Raw genomic sequence first — 20923 nt, 5'->3', positions numbered from 1 at the left:
TTTAACCTAATGATTCCTTCATCTGACCATTTCCTTATGTGATACCTCATCCTCCACTTTCTCATCATTCTTTTTCCCTCTATAAAAACCCATCAAGGGGGTCTTCCCGGTGGCACAGCGGTTGAGCGCTGGGCTGCGAAGCTGTCCGCAGCCTCTGCAGCGCCGGTTCGATCCCTGGCCTCCGGCGAGGGTCCCACACGGTGTGCAGACCTCTCCTGCCACGCCCACTGCTCCCCTCAGCAGTGTACTTCGGTCCTTCTGCCTGCTCTGCTCCCTGCTCTGGCTCTGGTGAATTCTCTCACCCTCCCGCGCTTCTGACTGTACCCAGTGCTTGTATAAATAGATAAATAAATTTAAAAAAAAAATCAAGGGCCTCCCTGTGGCACAAGGGTTTAAGACACAGCACTATGACGCAATCCGCAGCCACTGCAGCACGAGTTCCATTCCTGCCCAGGGAGGTGACCCACATGGCACAGCAGACCTCTCCTGTCTAGCCCACTGCTCCCCTCAGCAAAGTATTTCAGTAGATCCTCCTGTTCTGCTCCCCACTCTGGTGAATCTTCTCACCCCCTGCACCTCTGGCCTGTACCCCAGTTCTTGTATGCAGAAATAAATAAATCTTTTTTTTTTTTTTTAAATAAATTTTATTGTTATATTCCCCATACAATTGCAGCCCCCCCATTCTGACCCCAATCCCTCCCCTCCCGCCCCCCTAAAAGTGTCTCTGGTTCATAGTTTTTTGTTGATTTTGATTTTCACTATCTTATAGTTATTCATTTTCCTGGTCCCTTATTTAAGTTTTCTAGATTCCTGCTATGAGTGAGACCATCCGGTATTTTTCTTTTTCTTTTTGGCTTATTTCGCTGAGCATGATCCCTTCCAGCGCCATCCATGTTGCTGCAAATTGCATGTGTTTATCTTTTTTGAATGCTGAGTAATATTCCATGGTATATATGTACCACATCTTCTTGATCCAGTCATCTATTTTTGGGCATTTGGGTTGTTTCCAAAGCTTAGCTATTGTAAACAGTGCTGCTATAAACATAGGAGTGCAGGTGTTCTTTGGAATTGATGTTTCTGTGTCCTTTGGGTAAATACCTAGGAGTGGAATTGCTGGATCATATGGAAGCTCTATGTTTAGTAGGTCCAGAAATCTCCACACAGCTTTCCACAGTGGTTGGACCAGTTTGCACTCCCACCAACAGTGCAGAAGAGTTCCTTTTTCTCCACACCCTCGCCAACATTTGTTGTTGCTAGTTTTTTTAATATGTGCCATTCTCACTGGTGTAAGATGGTATCTCATGGTAGTTTTGATTTGCATTTCCCTGATGACAAGTGATGTTGAACATTTTTTCACATGCCTGTTGGCCATTTGCATTTCCTCTTCAGAGAAGTTTCTTTTAAGCTCTTCTGCCCATTTTTTGACTGGATTATTTTCTTTGTTGTTGTTGAGTCTCATCAGCTCTTTGCAGATTTTTGTGATCAGTCCTTTATCATTAGTGTTGGGTGCAAAAATGTTCTCCCAGTTGGTGGGGTTTCTCTTTGTTTTTGTTATTGTCTCTTTTGCTGTGCAAAAGCTCTTTAATTTGATGTAGTCCCAGCTGTTTATCTTTGCCTTCACTATCACTGCTTTGGGTGATGTGTCTGTAAAGATGTCTTTGATGTGCAAATCACGTAGTTTTTCGCCTATATTTCCTTCTATATATTTTATGGTTTCAGGTCTTATGTCTAGTTCTTTAATCCATTTTGAGTTGATTTTTGTGTATGGTGTGAGGTGGTGGTCAAGCTTCATTCTTTTGCATGTAGCGACCCAGTTTTCCCAGCACCATTTATTGAACAAACTTTCTTTGCTCCAATGCATAGTCTTTGCTCCTTTGTCAAAGATTAGTTGACCATAAACCTGTGGGTTTATTTCTGGATTTTCTATTCGATTCCATTGGTCTGTATGTCTGTTCTTGTTCCAATACCATGCGGTTTTGATGATTATGGCTTTGTAGTATAGTTTGAAGTCTGGGAGTCTGATGCCTCCATTCCCTTCTTTTTTTTTCAGGAGAGCTTTGGCTATTCGGGGTTTTTTGTGATTCCATATGAATTTCATCAATAATTGTTCTATTTCTTTGAAGAATGACATTGAAATTTTGATTGGAATAGCATTGAATCTGTATATTGCTTTTGGAAGGATGGCCATTTTAATAATGTTTATTCTTCCAATCCATGAACAGGGGATGTCTCTCCATTTCTTTGTGTCTTCTTCTATTTCTTTTAACAGTGTTTTATAGTTTTCTTTGTATAGGTCCTTTACCTCTTTTGTTAGATTTATTCCCAAATATTTGATTTTTTTTGTTTCAATAACAAAAGGGATGGTCTTTTTGATTTCTTCTTCTTCAGATTTATTGTTTGTGTATAGGAAGGCTACTGACTTTTGCGTGTTGATTTTGTATCCTGCCACTTTACTGAACTGATTGATGAGTTGAATTAGCTTTTCTGTGGAGTTTTTGGGGTTCTCTATGTATAATATCATATCGTCTGCAAATAGTGATAGTTTGACTTCTTCTTTTCCTATTTGGATTCCTTGGATGTCTTTCTCTTGTCTTATTGCCCTGGCTAGGACTTCCAGTATTATATTGAAAAGCAATGGTGAGAGTGGACATCCTTGTCTTGTTCCAGATCTTAATGGAATTGCTTTCAGCTTTTCACCATTGAGAATGATACTGGCTGTTGGCTTGTCATAGATGGCCTTTATGATGTTGAGGTATGTTCCTTGTATCCCAAGAATTTCAAGGGCTTTTATCATGAATGGGTGTTGCACTTTGTCGAAAGCTTTCTCAGCATCTATTGATATTATCATATGGTTTTTATATTTCTTTTTGTTGATGTGTTGGATAACGTTGATTGATTTTCGGATGTTAAACCATCCTTGTGCCCCTGGAATGAATCCAACTTGGTCGTGGTGAATTATCTTATGGATACATTGTTGGATTCTGATAGCTAAAATTTTATTGAGGATTTTTGCATCAGTGTTCATTAGGGAGATTGGCCTGTAGTTTTCCTTTTTTGTGTTGTCCTTGTTCGGTTTTGGTATTAGTGTAATGTTGGCTTCATAGAACGTGTTTGGTATTGTCCCTTCCTTCTCAATTTTTTGGAAGAGTTTGTGAAGGATAGGCACTAATTCGTCTCTGAATGTTTGGTAGAATTCATTTGTAAATCCATCAGGTCCTGGGCTTTTGTTTTTGGGGAGGTTTTTGATTACCATTTCAATTTCGCTAATTGTAATTGGTCTGTTTAGGTGTTCTATTTCTTCTTTATCTAGCTTTGGGTGATTGTAGAGTTGTAGGAATTTGTCCATCTCCTCTAGATTGTTAAACTTGTTTCCATATAACTGTTCATAGTAGTTACTGATTATTCTTTTGATTTCTGCTGTGTCCGTTGTGATTTCTCCTCTTTCATTGATGATCCTGTTTATTTGTGCTTTCTCCCTTTTTTCCTTTGTGAGCCTGGCTAGGGGTTTGTCTATTTTATTGATTTTTTCAAAGAACCAGCTCTTGGTTTCATTGATCTTTTGGATTGTTTTTTTAGTTTCAATTTCATTTATTTCTGCTTTGGTTTTTATTATTTCTTTTCTTCTACTGGTTTTGGGGTTTTCTTGTTGTTCTTTTTCTAGATCTTTGAGCTTCGAGATTAGGTTGTTTCTTTGCGTTCTTTCTTGTTTCTTGATGTGAGCTTCTATTGCTATATATTTTCCTCTTATTACTGCTTTTGCTGCATCCCATACATTTAGGATATTGGTGTCCTCCTTGTCGTTCAATTCAAAAAATTTTTTAATTTCTTCTTTGATCTCCTCATTAGTCCAATGGTCTTCCAGTAGTGTGGTTTTTAATCTCCATGAGGTAGGAAAGTTCCTTGCCTTCTTTTTATGGTTTATTTCTAGTTTGATGCCTTCATGGTCAGAAAAGATGGTTGATATGATTTCAATCTTGGTGTATCTGTTGATGTTTGTCTTGTGCCCCAGTATGTGATCGATCCTGGAGAATGATCCGTGTGCGCTTGAGAAAAATGTGTACTCCGTTTTTTTGGGGTTTAGTGTTCTATAGATGTCTGTTAAGCCCAATTGCTCTAGGTCCTTATTTAGAGCTTTAGTTTCTTTACTTATTTTTTGTCTTGTTGATCTATCCATTGTTGATAGTGGTGTGTTGAAGTCTCCCACTACGTATGTGTTTTCTCTGATGTCTGTTTTCAGAGAGGACAACAGTTGTCTGATATATTTTGGTGCTCCTTCGTTTGGTGAGTATATGTTAATGAGTGTTATTTCTTCTTGAAGTATTGTCCCCTTGATCATAATGTAGTGACCCTTGGGGTCTCTTTTTATCTTTTTGAGTTTGAAATCTGTTTTATCTGATATAAGTATAGCTGTTCCTGCTTTCTTTTTTGGTCCATTTGCTTGTAGGATTGTTTTCCATCCTTTAACTTTGAGCCTATTTTTATCTTTTGTAGCTAAATGTGTTTCCTGGAGACAGCAAAAGGTTGGGTTTTGTTTCTTAATCCAGGCTGCAACTCTGTGTCTTTTTATTGAAGAGTTTAGTCCATTTACATTCAGAGTTATTATTGATATGTTAACATCTGTATTTGCCATTGTGTTTGTCTTTCCTTTGATTTTATTTATTTATTCTTTTAATAACTTTTTTTTTTGGCCTTCTTTCATTGTTATTCGTCCCTCTGAGGTTCTGGCTTTAGGACTCCTTGTAGTATTTTTTGGAGTGGGGGTTTAGTTGCAATGAAATTCCGGAGTTTCTGTTTGTCTGGAAAGGTCCATATTCTTTCTTCAAAGAGGAAGGAGAGCTTTGCGGGATAGAGTATTCTTGGTTGGCATCTGTTTTCTTGGAGTCTGTTGACTATGTCCCTCCACTCTCTCCTTGCCCGTAGTGTTTCTTCGGAGAAGTCTGATGTCAGCCTGATTGGTTTTCCTTTGAATGTTATCTGTTTCTTCCCTCTTGCCAGCTTCATTATTTTTTCCTTGTCCTGGATTCTTGGGAGCTTTACTATTATGTGTCTTGCTGTATTTTTCCTTTCGTCGTGGAAGTTTGGTGTTCTTCTTGCTTCTTGTATATCAATTTTCAGCTCCTTCTTCACATTTGGGAAGTTCTCTTCAATTATCTCTTTGAATATTTTCTCTGTTCCTACATCTCTCTCCTCTCCTTCTGGTATTCCTATAACTCTTATATTTCCTTTCCTCATGGAGTCAGATAGTTCCCGAAGTCTTTCTTCGTTCTTTTTCCTTCGTACTTCTCTTTCCTTTTCTGTTTTGGTTCTTTTTATTTCTATGTCTTCAAGATTACTTATTCGTTCTTCCATTTCATCTATTCTGCTTTCATTGCTTTTCCCAGAATTCTTTAGTTCTTCCATTAATTCTTTGATCTCCTGCATTTCTTTTACTTCCCTCTTTAGGGACTCAATTTCTTTCTTCTGACCATTGTTTTCCCTCTCTAGGGACTCAATTGCATTCTTCTGATCATTGATTATTTTTCCCTTATCATTGTTTTCCTTTATGACTTCTGTTAGTTTTTTAATCACGGCAATTTTAAATTCTCTTTCTGGAAGGCTCAGAAATTCTTCCAAGTTATTGTCTTTGCAATCTGGGGGCTGGCTTTCTTTTTGTGGTGTGCTTTTTCTCTGGAGAGTTGCTAGGTTGCGTGTGGTTCTTCTCTTCCCTACTGTCTGTTTTCTAATTTGCCGTATGCGTTGGGACACTGTGTAGTTGGGACTGGCCGGCATCTTGGGTGGGCTTCTCTGTTCCCCTCTGGTTCTTCCAGGAGTCATCTGTCAGTTTCAAGCAGTCTTTACTGGAGAAAGGTCCCTGTTCTAAAATGCCGATGTAGGGACACACTCCCCTGTGCGCCTGGTCTGCCCCGGCGGTGGGTTCCTGCTCCCCTCTGGGCTTGGACTGCAGGCCAGAGGGGGTCTGGCGTGGGCGAACTTCCCCCGCTCACCTCTGGCTCCTGAGGAAGCCTTCTGCAGGTAGTCTTTACTGAAGAAATGTCCCTGTTCTAAAATGGTGATGTGGGACACACTCCCTGCGTGTCTGGTTTCAGGCACACTCTTCTGCGCACCTGGTCTGCCCCGGCTGTGGGTGCTCGCTCTCCCTGTGGGCTCAGACTACTTGTTCGGAAGGGGCCCGGTGTGGGCAAACTCCCCAGCTGGCCACTAGCTCCTTCAGGAGCCTCTGCTGGCTTCAAGTCGCTAGGTGGTGCCAGAGATCTCTCCTAGAGCCCTTGGGGAGCTGATTTTCCACCCCGTGGGACAGGGAGCAGAGCGGGGATGGTAGGGTACACCTCAACGGCTTTGGGGTGCTGTGTCTGCCTTGTGCCCCACCGTCGTGGGGAACCCACGCCCCTAATTTCGTGCCCCGGGTCTCTGTTCCAAAGCCCTCAGTTCCAGGACGCGGGCTGTAGCCCAGATCAGTGGGGCGGGAATGGCGCCTTTTGAATCCTGCTCCCCTGCCTGGGCGCTTTGTTCCTGCTCACTCAGGATGGGCCTCCGCCGTCTCCCCCTAATTTCGTGCCCGGGTCTCAGTTCCAAAGCCCTCAGTTCCAGGATGCGGGCTGTAGCCCAGATCAGTGGCGCGGGAATGGCGCCTTTTGAGTCCAGCTCCCTTGCCTGGGCGCCTTGTTCCTGCTCACTCAGGGAGGGCCTCCGCAGTCTTCCCCTAATTTCGTGCCCCGGGTCTCAGTTCCAAAGCCCTCAGTTCCAGGACGCGGGCTGTAGCCCGGATCAGTGGCGCGGGAATGGCGCCTTTTGAATCCAGCTCCCTTGCCTGGGCGCCTTGTTCCTGCTCACTCAGGGAGGGCCTCCGCAGTCTCCCCCTAATTTCGTGCCCCGGGTCTCAGTTCCAAAGCCCTCAGTTCCAGGACGCGGGCTGTAGCCCAGATCAGTGGCGCGGGAATGGCGCCTTTTGAATCCCGCTCCCCTGCCTGGGCGCCTTGTTCCTGCTCACTCAGGGAGGGCCTCCGCCGTCTCCCCGCAAGCCTAGGTCGCAGGCGCGGGGACCTGGGCAGCTGCGATCCGGTCCGGATCCGCGCCGCTTTCCGCACGCAACCTTACCGGGCGGCCGGGGCTGTGTGCTGGTGCTGGTCTCCTCCTGGGGGGCGTGGCTCTCTTTAATGGCGCCTGGAGCTCACCTCCGCGGCGGATCCTGCAGCGTTCGCCTCTCCCGTTCACGGGGTGTGGTGGCTGCAATAGTTCCTTTCCACTCACAGTCCCACTTGCTGCGTCCGTTTTTCTTGTTGGCCGTTTTGGTTTGTTGTTTCCCTCCTTTCTGCCGGTCGGAGAGTGCCGCCTCTGTGGGCGGGGGAGGGGAGCAGGGTTCTGCGCTTCCCTCCCTTCTCGTCCTCTTTTATGGCAACTTTCTTCTTCGGGCAGTTTGCTGGAGTCGTCCGTTTATCTACCGTGTCCCAGTTCTCACTGGGACCTGCCGCTTTTCCTCCCTATTAACTTTTTTTAATGGGAGATCTTACTCGCAGCGTCTCCTCGCCGCCATGTTGCTCCGCCCCCCAACCAGAAATAAATAAATCTTAAAAAAAAAAAAAAAAAAATCAAACTGGGTCCTCCTCAGGACATGCTTTAGGTTTCTCTCTAAATCTTATACCCTGAATTGCAACTCAGCTACTCCCAAATGCAGCTGATCCTTGAGCAACAGGGGCTTGAACAGTGAGGGTCCACTTATACATGTATATTTTTCTCTCTGCCAGTTCTGCATTCAGATTCAACCAACCTCAGATATGGGTTGTTAGAAACCTCAGGCGCAGACCCTCACGTAAGGAGCATCAATTAAAGTTATTCTTTGGTAGTGTGGGGTTTTGTGCCCCCAGTCCCTGAGTTGTTCAAGGGTGAACTGTGAATGTACTTAGGCTTTCCTCCGTACCTTCTTAGATAGCTTAGGATTGTAGGGGTGGGAAGGCATAGATCAGGATCTCTATCATCCTATGCACTGGAGCCCTCAGTGGCTTTTCAGGCTTTTATTGGGATTTTACCAGATACACGGCAGGCAGGGGTGCTGGGGGGGCGGGAGGCTGGCAGGCCTCGCAGCCACCTGCGAGTCTTCACTCTTTCTGGGCTCTCTGGCCTTCTCTCCTGGTCTCCTTCTCACTTCTGCTTCTCTTTCTTTCATTCTCTTTCTGCTGGTTCCGTTTCTCCAGTGTCCCTGTGATGCCAACCTTATAAGCCCCAGTCTCAGCTCAGATGTACCCACCCACCTATGCCCACACTCCACTCCAGGCGCCCGCCATCAGGCATGCATTCAGCACTGCAGGGATCCATCATCAATCCTAATGGCGGGAGGTCAGAAAAACCTGACACTTTTTCACTTACCCTACAGCAATATTTCTCACAATTGAGATTTCTGTGACTCACCTTTACAAAGTCCATTATAACAGTATACTACCGTCTCTCCTCCCCCCACAACCCCGTAGTGTGTGTGTGTGTGTGTGTGTGTGTGTGTGTGAGGGGAGGTGGTAGTATACTGTTATAATGGACTTTGTAAAGGTGAGCAAGGTGGGGGGGTGGGAATTGTATGGGGACTATAACCAAGATGAAAATGCATACATTGTGCAAAAATGAAAAATGATGTAAAAAATATATAAAATTAAAAAAATTAAAAAACAAGAAATAGTATACTACCAAAACCTTCCTTCACAATTTATGCTTTATACACCTTCCATCGTCATTATTATTTACTTAATATTTTTAAACTTATATTGTTTTTATTTAGTGATTTGACAAGGAGAGTAATCTCATTACTTTAGATAAGAGCCAGCATCATTTGTCATAAATCGAAGTCAAGAATAAAAGTAAAAGTAATGGAAACAAAACAATGTTCTTAAAATTTTCATAAATATTGGTGCTTAACAGAGACTCCTAGTTGTGAGACTTACTTTCTCATTGGTAAAGATTTCAAAAGAACATGTCAGAGATCAAGATCAAAACAAACTTGCACCAAAGTGGAACTAAAAAGGAATTTGAATGGAAAACTTCCCCACTGTGAGGTTCAGTATTATTTAACATCTATATAGTATAGCTTCTGGGCCACCTGAAATCATCTTGTGCTTTCACAAAACACTTGCATACGCAATCAGTGAAAATGGTGTCTGTCTCCCCTAATGCCTATATAGCAGTGTCTCTCAGGATGAAATCCCTACTGCACTAGAATCACCTATGATCACCCACTAGAAAGGGGGTGAAGAGGGCAGGGGGATAAGATAACTAATGAATCACTACTTAAATCAGGGGACTAGGACTCAGAATATTACATTATGAGAAACTTCTATATGTTATTTTATTCACAATAAAATTTGAGAACCAGGGTTATGTTATAGCATTATTGAAGATGACAAAATCCACCCATATAATCTTTCTATAATAAAAAAAGATGAGGGCCTCCCTGGTGGCGCAAGGGGTTAAGATACAACCTATGAACACTGTCCGCAGCCTCTGTAGCATGAGTTCGATCCTCGGGCCGCCAGGGAGCAAACCACATGGTGCAGCAGACTTCTTCTGTCTAGCCCACTGCTCCCCTCAGCAGTGTACTTCGGTCAGTCTGCCTGTTCTGTTCCTCTCTTTGTCTCTGGTGAATCCTCTCACACCTCTGGCCTGTACCCCAGCTCTTGTATGCATAAATCTTAAAAAAAAAAAAAAAGTGCCACAGCACACACACACACCCTAAAAAAAGGTGAACAAAAATAGTGGAAGGAGAATGTAAAGATTTTAATCTGCCCCAGGCCTGAAAAGTGAGGTTATAGCCTGGAAGTAAGCACTGCATTTAACTGGAGTATATTAATACCAAAAAGAGGTACAAAAGGAAAAAGACAGGAAAAAAAACTAAGGCATCCATAGGCATCCAGCAATGAGGGAACAAGAAGATTCATCGAAGAAAGGGATTGATTTACAAGAAAAGATGAAAGGAATTTAAAATGTGGCTTTGCTAAGTGATCACTAAGCAGGGGTGTGATAACAGTTTCCAAAGGATTGAACTGGATACTAATAAGAGGAGGAGAAATTTGTTAAATAACACCAAGGCGGGAAAAGTAGACATGAAGAGAATGTAATTGACCATATTTTCATTCCACATAACTCAACATAAGCGTTCCTACTCTGCCTATTGTGTCCAACGTCTGCCCTAAATGATATGATAAACTGATCTGTCCCTTAACCAAAAGGGCCTGAACATCACTCTGGTGTCTTTTTCAGATCTTGGCAAACTGACCAATTGTAGGGGCCTCCCTCGTGGCACAAGGGGTTATGACCCAGCACTATGAAGCTATCTGCAGCCACTGCAGCATGAGTTCGATCCCCCAGCTGGCCAGAAAGCTACCCACATGGCGCAGCAGACCTCTCCTGTCTAGCCTGCTTCTCCCCTCAGCAGTGAATTTCAGTCAGTCTACCTGTTCCGTTCCCCACTCTGTTTCTGGTGAATCCTCTCATCCTCCACACCTCTGGCCTGTACCACAGTTCTTGTATGCATACATAAATAAATCTTAAAAAAAAAAAAACTGACCAATTGTAAAATTTGTCTTCAGCGCCCATTTTGTGCCCCTCCCAACTCCGGATTCCCAGATGTCTCAGAATATACAAGGAAGTGTCCCTCCCATAAAACAAGAAAGGGATCAAGTAAGCACATTGATATACACAATGTCTTAACACATTAACACTGGGAGCAAGGACGGTGACCACTTTAAAAGAGCACTGTGGATCCTCAATGAAGTGCTCTTGAAGGAAAGAGGAACACCACCCATGGTCCTCAGTTTACCAAAATAGTGACTCCATAGGCAAGGAAAATAATTTTCCCTCTCCTCTTCAAGTTTCTTCACTGAGATTCCCCACCTCAAACCCAATAAAAGACTAACAAGAGGAAAACATAAGTCTAAAAAATATATACCTCCTGGATACTTGAGTGATGCCCAGGAAAACTGAGTAACTACTTGAAATGGCCCAAGCCATCACTTTTAATACCATCTTCAGCTAAAGGCAAAAAAACTCAGTGGGAAGGAACTCGTTATGGGAGGTGTCAGGAAGAGAAAAACTTTCTCCCTACCCCTCAGGTTTCTCCTCAGACTGGTTGAATAATCAAATTAATAGCATACCAATTAATAGAAAACATAAATTTAATTATTTACACACAGGGGATCTATATAGATATGTAGATTCAAAAGTCAATGAGGCAAAATGGGGGTATATATCCTATGTTAAGTAATGGGAGAGGGATCTGGGGCTTCAAGTAAAGAGGAGGAGGGTAATACATGATAAGAAGAGGCTGACTTCATATAACAAAACCTGGCCTTTAGATATTTGCTAGTCTTAGGATGGGTTTCTCTGAAATAAAGGTTATTTCTGAATAGGACCCTAAATCTGAGTAATCTTCATTCTACTACATAGTGAAGGTAACCGTAAACAGTTTTTCTTGACGTCCACAGGACTTCTATTTATATTAGTTCTATACATGGAAGTTGACAAATTTCGTGAAAAGCCTACTGTGGACATCTAGAGGAAGTCAATAGGAACATGCAGCCTCACAAAAATAATCAACCCTAAATAATCCTTATGCCACAAAGTCATATTTGGAGGTACCTTTCACCCCATTAGTGATGCTAACTACTGCCCCCAAATCCCAAACTTATCAGTGATGCTTGAGGATACCTGGATGTTGGAGAAATGACCAGAACTACCCTCTTCTCCTCCCTGATGATTTAGCCATTAACCTATGAGTGACTGACAGAACCCACTCACTAAAAACTGTAATCACAGCATAACTGTCTGTAACTTTAGTCCATCAGAATTTTAGTCATATTTTTGCAAGTGAGACAGACAATCTAATATAAGAAGTTGCACGCCAGTAGGATGAGTTGCCCTACGTCCTGTTTGAACAGGTAGACTAAATCATAGACCCAAGAGCCCTATCCAAACATTTGGCTCGCCACACAGACCATGAGGTGCCACGATAGACAAAAAGCATTGGATCCTGACTCATGATTTTCTCACAATTTCTTGGAGGGAGAAGGCCTAGAAGCTGCACGGGCAGTTGGAATGTAACCTGTCTGTGCATGCCTGGACATAGCTTAACCCAGACGAAGCTGCTCTCCTCCGTCCCTTTTGGAATTACCCATCAAATAACTCCTCACAGCCTTCGAGGATCTAGGATAAAGTCTCCTTTCCCACACTGCCTCCATCAGATGTAAGTCTTTAATAAAACCTTGCCTGGTTCAACTTCACTTAGTGCTCTCTGGTGAATTCTTTACCTGGAGGACAAAGGACCCACTTTTTCAGTTGGAGCCTGTAACATAAGGATCCGTGCATAGCACCTACATTTTCCCTCTTGGTCCCTTTATAGTTTCTTGATAGTTCATTTTACTGTGGACTGTGGAATGGTGTTAAATCAGTCAAAAATGTACTAACTGGCAGAATTATTAAGTTAAGAAATGTGGCATAAGTGGCATAATTTGAGACTCAAGCAAGACTGGGCTAAAAAGCAGAAATGCAGAGTAAGGGCTTAAAATATACCACTTGATGGATGGCCTGAATCCTTGCTGGGTGTCTTCCATTTTTGTGTTTTATATAAAATAGTACTGTACTTTCCAAGGAAGTTCACATTACCATAGAAGATTTGCTTTCATTGTGTTTTAATGTGAGTTTAATATAGAATATATTTGACTGTCTTCTTCATCAGCTGAATAGTGTTTTCATCTGAAGTAGATAAAAGATTAATGCTGAAAGCTGTGAATTGCTGTATGGACCTCTGTTCCTTTTGTCTGTCCCTCAACTTTTGCCTCCTTTACTTGGGAGTAAACTCATCATTCCTATGGAAAAACATAGTTTATATGATTTAATCCCACCCTGGTCATAATGGTGGCTTTATGACACAGGGACGGTCATAGACAGGTCTAGCCAATCAGAATATTCCATCTCTCTGGTTCCAATGCTTGGTCCCAGGGTTACCACGTGATTGAAATCAGACCAAGGTACTGGTGCTGAAATCACCGTATGCAGGTCTGGGGTGGCTGCTGGTGCACGTGCCACTCCTGCCTCTGTCAAGGGGAACTGTGTGAGATTGAAAGCAAACAGAAGTCACTTAGAAAGAGTCAGAACTTCTGAATCTAGCTGTGCCTGGAGGTAATTGAAGCCCTTCTTTGACTTCACAGGTATGAGTCAACACATTCTCCTTTTTTGTTAGTTTCATTTTCATTGGGCTTCTGATTCTTGCAATAAAAAATATCTCCAAATAGCACATTACCATGTTTTACTTAGGAAGGAGAAATTAACCGTGAGGAATAACTTGTAATTTTTATATTTCTCAGAAATTGAAGGTAAATAAATTTATGTATCGAGTGATTTGATTTGATTGAATGAATATGCTGCCCCGAAATATGCCTCTTTGGCATAAGGATTATTTTGAGCTGATTATTTCATGCAACTGCAGACACAGGAGAAGCTCTGTAAACAGAGTAGAAGTTGCCCTTCTGTAAGAGAAATTTACATTAGAAAGGGAGCCTGCAGCTGGAAGAGAGTTATAACCAGTGATTACTTTTTCACCTGAGAGACTGATTTACATGCCTGGTCAACCTTTGTTTACCACATATTTCCTCTTCCCAATTTGTTGCGAATTGCCTTCCCCTCTTTGAAGACCTAGGCCCCTATCCCTTTCTTTAGCCCAAGAATGTAGGTGAGCCTCAGTCTCCTGCTGTCTTTTGAGTCCAGCATCTTTGTGGGGCTCCAGTGCACATAGATGTGCACATGCTACAGATACACTTCCATGAAGGGGAAACACCTATTTACAAGACAATTTAGATTATAAACCCCAGTATACCACAAACCAGACTTCCCAAACAGTGGAACTGTAAGAGGGTGCTCCCCAGGAAAAAGAAGCTGGAGAACAGACTGGAGAAAGAAGGAAGCAAGAAGAAAACAGGAGGAGGCACATGGAGCAGAGACATAGGAAGAACTTGCACTTGCTTCTTGGTCTTAGACTGGTTGAAATAGACATGGGTGAGAGACCCATGGGGAGGTTAAAAATGGCAGCATTTATCTTGATTTTGATTTTGCTCTTTTCCTTCCAGACTTGTCTGGCCCCTTCTGCCCCTTTCCTGTGTGTCCCCACCAGGAGGTGCCTTAGACTTGTGGCAGGCTTTCGGACCTCAGTGGCCCAGGTTTGGTCCAGCCTGTTTGGCTGGGCATTTATCTGGGAGGGGAAGGGTAACCTCGGGTGCCTGATATGGAAACTTTATTCTTTGTCTTTTCTTTGTTGCACACCAATTGCATTAAATTCCTTTCCATTAAAGAGCTCACACACTAGAGTATGTTTTGTCTTGATGCGGTGGATGGCAGAACCTATTTAGAGTGGGCAGTTTTGGGATTCTGGAGTGCCCCTCTTCCTGCCCTGTAATAGAACTACTGGAAACTAGGGGCAGAGCAGAGTGGCCCCGTGGACCTATAGAGAAAGGAAGGCAGGTAAGTTTGGTTCTCTCTTCTTTTTTTGGCTCTCACTTACACCTGGTGATGTTGGAAGATGATACTTGGAGGAGACGCATGGAAGAGAGAATGTAGAGATACTTGGAGGAGAGACTTGGAAAAGGGACCCATGGGTGAGAGACACATGTGGAAGCTGCTCTTGGTTTCTGGCAAAGACAATGGCAGCCATTATCTTGGCTTCATGTTGGATTATGTGATATATTTTGCATCTTCTCTCTCCTGTCACAGCTATCTGGGACCTGTCTTGTGCTTCTTTGCCAGAAGGCATCTTAGGCTTGTGGCAAGCTTTTGGGTCTCAGTGGTCCAGCTTCAGGCCAAGCCTGTTTGGCTGGGCATTTGCACACAAGGGGATGGGAAATTTTAAGAATTTGCTGTTATTTAAAATCAATTCCTGCTCTTCCTCCCCCTTCCTCTTCTCCTCCTATTTTTTCTCTTTCCTCTTCCCCACCCCCTTTCTCTCCACACCAATTCTATTGAAAATCTAAGAGTGTGCTTCCTTTGCAGGTGGCTGGATCCCTTTTAGAATATGCACCCCTCACAGTTTGGAATCCCTGGGTGCCATTTAGTGGTGCATTACCACATATGTGATTAAAATTGCTTTTGATTTTCCTATTAATCTTCCTTTTTATTACAGGGGGTGGGAGGGCAGAGTTCAACCAAGAACCTAATAAGGTAAAGGGAAAGTTCTCCCCCTGACACAGATATACTATATAAAAAATAATACATTATAAAAGGGAACCTGATAGGAGTCTATAATAATATAGGGGTTTTTTTTTTTGTTGTTGTTGTTGTTGTTATTTTTGTTTTGTTTTAAGGAAGGGCATTACAAATCAAATGGAAAGGTGCAAGTGACTCATTGATTACAGGCGAGATACTGGGATGTTTTTCATGATCTTGAGAAGATAACTTTAGTGGTTTCATTGCTATCTGTGTTCAATTTTCACCCTTGTAGGTTTAGAAATTTTGTTTAGTTGAAGCACTAAGATAGGATCTATCCCTCAGGGAAGGATTCACATTAAGCAAGCTCGCAGAAACTAAAATAGGAAACCCAAATGCCAATTGATTAATGGACAATGAGAAAGAAAACCATCCATTGGACCAGAATCATTGTATCAGCAAATCATTGCATTCTCTTATTTAGGGCAGAAGTTGCATCCTGATAATCTGAATTTGGCTTACAGATGCTTTTCATAGGCATGTGGTATAGTATTGAAGGATAGACATCCCCAATATGTTCAAAGAGACCTTCCCCAAAAAATCCAGAACAGGCCTCCTCAAGACATGTCACTTTGGCATATACATTATTTCAAATTGAGGTCAGTCATGGGCCTGCAGTGTCAAGGGAAACATTTACTTCTCCCTTCACTACTACCTACATGAATGAAATTTGAAGGTATTACCCAGAACCAGAATTTTATATATACATATATATATATACACACATATATATAATTTATATAAAATACACACACACACATGCATATATATTTTTTAACCAGAAATAACCCATCAGAAAAACATATCTATATGATGGCAGGACACACATGTAATTGCAAGACATTTGGTTTTCATCATGAATCACCCTTTCTTCATCATGTGAATCCCCCTCTTTTCCCCTTGAAGGACAGGCCTCTACCCCATTTATTACTCAGGATATATACCATCATTTTTCTCCATTCACTTTAGAATCTATATTCATGTGAACTCTCCACACACAGGGAATTAAATTATTCTTTTCTCCAACCAATTGATCTGATGTTAATTTCATTATTCAACTAACCCAAGAAGAACCCAGAAGGGTAGAGGTAAATTTCCTCTACACCCCTTCATTATTTATAAAGTTTGGAATTAGATATCAATGTTAGCAGGTTATGGAACTTCATATAAAAATTTGGATTTCCAACATCTCTTAAGAAATCATAATACCTACTAAAACTGGTTTCTCCTATTGTGGCATCAGTTTCCTGGATCTGAGTAGGGCCTGAGCCCTTTGTATTGGACATGGACAGTCCACTATTCTAAAGTCCCCAGAAGGCCAATATTTGTCATTTATATTCCCTGCCTGGCCTACACATGTGTTTGACTTTGATATATTTAGAAAGAAAAGCTACATTCGAAGTCAATAAGATCATTCCCTAGCCACACAGTTTGGCTCAAGGGTAAGAATGTGAGTGAGGCCAATGTAATCAGAGTGAATATCAGTAGTTTTGATGGGAATAATGGGATAAAGATGTTCACCTTTTTTTTCCTGCTGTACATTAAAAAAAAAAAAAAGAAGCATGTTTATCTGAGTACTGACTAAAATTGTCCTGGGATTATAAGGGGAGAAAGTCTTAAAAATGACAAACAACATAAAAAAAGATAGCAGAGAAACCAAAAGAACTATTGGGATTGGATAGAGCAACAGGATCAAGCTTTACCTAAAGCTACTTTGAAATTGTCAGGTACATAGTATGATAAATGATAATAAATAGTTAAACTTAATGACCTGATAAGGAGAATAAAGGGGAAATGAATATGCGATTCCAAAATACACTTCTTAGGCATAAAAGTTATTTGGGGATGATTATTTTTGAGAGATTGCAGACAAGGAAGATCTCTGAATATAGAGATAAATTTTCAAGTTTATTTTTTTAAAACATTTATTTATTTTTGCATTCAAGAGCTGGGGTACAGGCCAGAGGTGTGGGGGGCGGGGGGAGTGAGAGGACTTACCAGAGACAGAGTGGGGAACAGAACGGGCAGACTGACTGAAATACACTGCTGAGGGGAGCAGTGGGCAAGTCAGGGGAAGTCTGCTGCGCCATGTGAGTATATCCTGGGACAAGGATCAAACTCGTGTAGCAGTGGCTGCGGATAGCTTCATAGGTTGCATCCTAACCCCTTGTGCCACGAGGGAGGCCCAAATTTTCAAGTTTAAATTCCCTTCTTTGTCTGATCACAAAAATCTACAAAGAGCTCACATGACTCAACAAAACAAAGTAAACAATCCAGTCAAAAAATGGACAGAAAAGCTAAAAAGACACTTCTCCAAAGAGGAAATGCAAATGGCCAACAGGCATATGAAAAAATGTCCAACATCCCCTATAATCAGGGAAATGCAAATCAAACCACAATGGGATAACACTTTATACCAGTGAGACTGGCACACATAATAAAAGCAGGCAACAACAAATGTTGCTGAGGATGTGGAGAAAAAGGAACTCTCCTACATTGCTGGTGGGAGTGCAAACTAGTCTAATCACTGTAGAAAGCTGTCTGGAGTTTCCTCAAACTACTAAAAATGGAGCTACCATATGACCCAGCAATTCCACTCCTAGGAATCTACCCAAAGGACACAAAAACTTTAATTCAAAAAGATACCTGCATCCCTATGTTTATTGCAGCACTATTCACAATATGTAGCTATGGAAACAACCCAAATGTCCAAAAATAGATGACTGGATCAAGAAGATGTGGTACATGTAGACAATGGAATACTATTCAGCAATCGAAAAAGATAAACTCATACCATTCAGAGCAAAATGGACAGAGCTTGAAGGGACCATGCTCAGTGAAATAAACCAGAAGGAAAAAGAAAAATATTGAATGGTTTCACTTATAGGAGGAATATAGGGAAGCCAAATAAGGCATCAGGAAAAAAATAACAATAACAATAATAATAATACAAAACTAGCAGGCAACCACAAATAAGAGACATTCTGCGAGGGAAGGGGAGGAAAAAGGATAAAAATGGGAGAGAAGAGCACAAGGGACTGTGGTGATGGTTCACAGGTGAACGGGTGGTGGAAATTTTATGAGGAATACACAATGATGTAAAAGACATAAATTTTAAAAAATAAATTATATAAAAAACTACAGAGTAAAAGTGCATCATTTTATGCTAAAAATAAATTCCTTTTTGAGGGAAAATTTACATTTATAAAGGAAATATTTATTTGTAGGGGTGTCGCCCTGCCTGTACAAGAGTCTTTAGATTACTAAATCTCTAGAAAATCCTATGTATAGAGAAGGGAACCACCTAAATATGTATAACAACCACTTAATCTGTATAGCAACCATAGCCATGTTTAGTGGGTTCTTCCTTATTAATAGTTTATAACTGGCTCTATTCCCTCCTACCACCACCCAACATCTTTTGTCTTTCACTGAAGGTATTAGGTTATGGTGTGGTAATTTTGGCAAGTTACTCAGTTTTCCTGGATCTCTGCCTTATACAGGAGGTAAACATATTAAGCTGCTGTTTTTTTGTTTTTTGTTTTTGTTTGTTTGTTTTTTCCTATTAAATTGTCTTTTACTATAGTGGATATCGGCCAAGAACTCAGAAGGTAGTAGGAAAATTTTCTTCCTCTTGTATGACAATCTGCCATACTTTTGTATGGGAAAGGTATTTTGGTGGGTGTTGGGGGCAAAGGTGGAATCTCAGTCTTTTTTTTTTTTTTTAAGATTTATTTATTTATACAAGCACTGGGTACAGTCAGAAGCACGGGAGGTTGAGAGAATTCACCAGAGCCAGAGCGGGGAGCAGAGCAGGCAGAAGGACTGAAATACACTGCTGAGGGGAGCAGCGGGCGGCAGGAGAGGTCTGTGCGCCATGTGGGACCCTCGCCGGTGGCCGGGGATCGAACCGGGGCAGCAGAGGCTGCGGGCAGCTTCGCAGCCCAGCGCTCAACCGCTGCGCCACCAGGGGAGGCCCGGAATTTCAGTCTTTAGTGGTTGCAAGTTCACATTCTCACTCCCAGCACTGACACTTAGCATTGAAAACAGCTATATCCACGCTCTGCACGTGCTCCTCAAACGCGGCGATCTCCTCTTCCAGTAGGTCCGTACCCACCTTGTTGTCCTCCACCACACACTGGATTGTGGATGCCATATCCCATAGGTGCCGGCCTGAAGCCCGCCACAGGTCAGCCTGTGCAGATGCATGGAGCACTCACAAGTCTCTAGCTGGGCCATGCTGGGCTCCTCATCCCAGGGTTTGACATCCAGGAGGATGCGGGACTTCCACCAGTGCAGGCTTCACCTCCTCCTCCTCCTCCTCCTCAGGGCCGGACAGGTCCATGTGGTCATCCTCCACAGTCTAGTCTGCCTCTTTGGTGGTGGGCTTCACTTAGTGTAGGGAGACACATTCTAGGTCTGCGGGGCTGTGACCCAGTGGGCAGGCAAGTTCTCCAGCACACTCAGCGGGGCCTCTAGCTTGGAGATGGCCCACTGCAGGGCCTGCACCAAACCTCACAGGCCCTGGTTCTCCTTTTCTAGTCTGCGATGTGCCTGTCCAGCTCACTGTGCTTTCCACCTGGCCCTCTGCAGGCCTCAGGGCCTGTGCTTCCAGCCAGGGATTTCTGGATGTTTCCTATGGCTCTGGCAATATCGCGGAGGATCACCTGGTGCGGTTCTCCCGGTGTGAGAAGCACTCACAGGCCGGTTCACGTGCTACTAGAATTTTCTTTCTGCGTAGTCAAACTTGTCAATCCAGATCTTCTCATACAGGAGGAAGTCCATGGCTATTTTCCGGATGTCAGTCAAGAGCACCTTGACCAAAAAGGAGGGCTCGGTGGTGCTGGGCGGCTGAGGAAAGCGAGAACAAAGTGATTATTATTTTTTTCCCCAATAGAATATAGCAAACCACCGTTAATCACTAGCCCATGGCAAATCCCTTAGAAACCCTGAAGCAGAAATATGGAGAATTACTAATGTCAGCTATAAGACACAATAAAAATTTGGGTTCACTTACTAAGTCTCACTTTTAGTCTTACTTTAAGACTATGTTTGGTTCACTTGGATCAGACCTTTGCATCCTCCAAACTCTTTAGCATTCAGACAGCTTCTTGCTCTGGCCATACATGGCTAGTCACATATCATTTTATAAAGATTTAACATTTAAGAACAATTGTATCTCTCCAATCTCCAAGTTTTATGTGAGATAACATACATACTCATGTACTGTGAATTAGAAGAACATATATGAGCATAATGTGAGGATACTTAAAAGTCAGGATATTTTTAAATCTAGGAATATATCTCTCATCTAAAGAATTATTTGGCAACTCTAACAATCTGAAATATAAATAAAAAACAGGGAAAAATTAGAACCCAATTACATAAAATGAAACTCTTGCAAGAACATACATTGCTTCAATCAGAAGAACCCCTCCAGACTTCAGAGCTGTTTATTTTATTTTGTACAGAATCCAGATAATTTATTTTTTAAGCAATCAAATTTAAGTAATAAATCATATATATGTGAAGGTATTATTAGAAGTGGGCTCTGGGAGGAAGGGGATGAGAGAAAGGAAGAGAAGGGGAGAAAGGAGAGGAGATGGACAAACTCAGAAACCACCACATTATCACAGAGCCAAGGAGGCTGAAATAGAAGAACCAACTCTGCAAACAACTCATTATCATGTACAAGGCA

Source organism: Talpa europaea (assembly GCF_964194135.1).
Source record: "Talpa europaea genome assembly, chromosome: X".
NCBI classification, from domain to species: domain Eukaryota; kingdom Metazoa; phylum Chordata; class Mammalia; order Eulipotyphla; family Talpidae; genus Talpa; species Talpa europaea.
The sequence above is the reverse complement of the archived record's forward strand: the minus strand, read 5'-3'. Positions refer to the sequence as shown.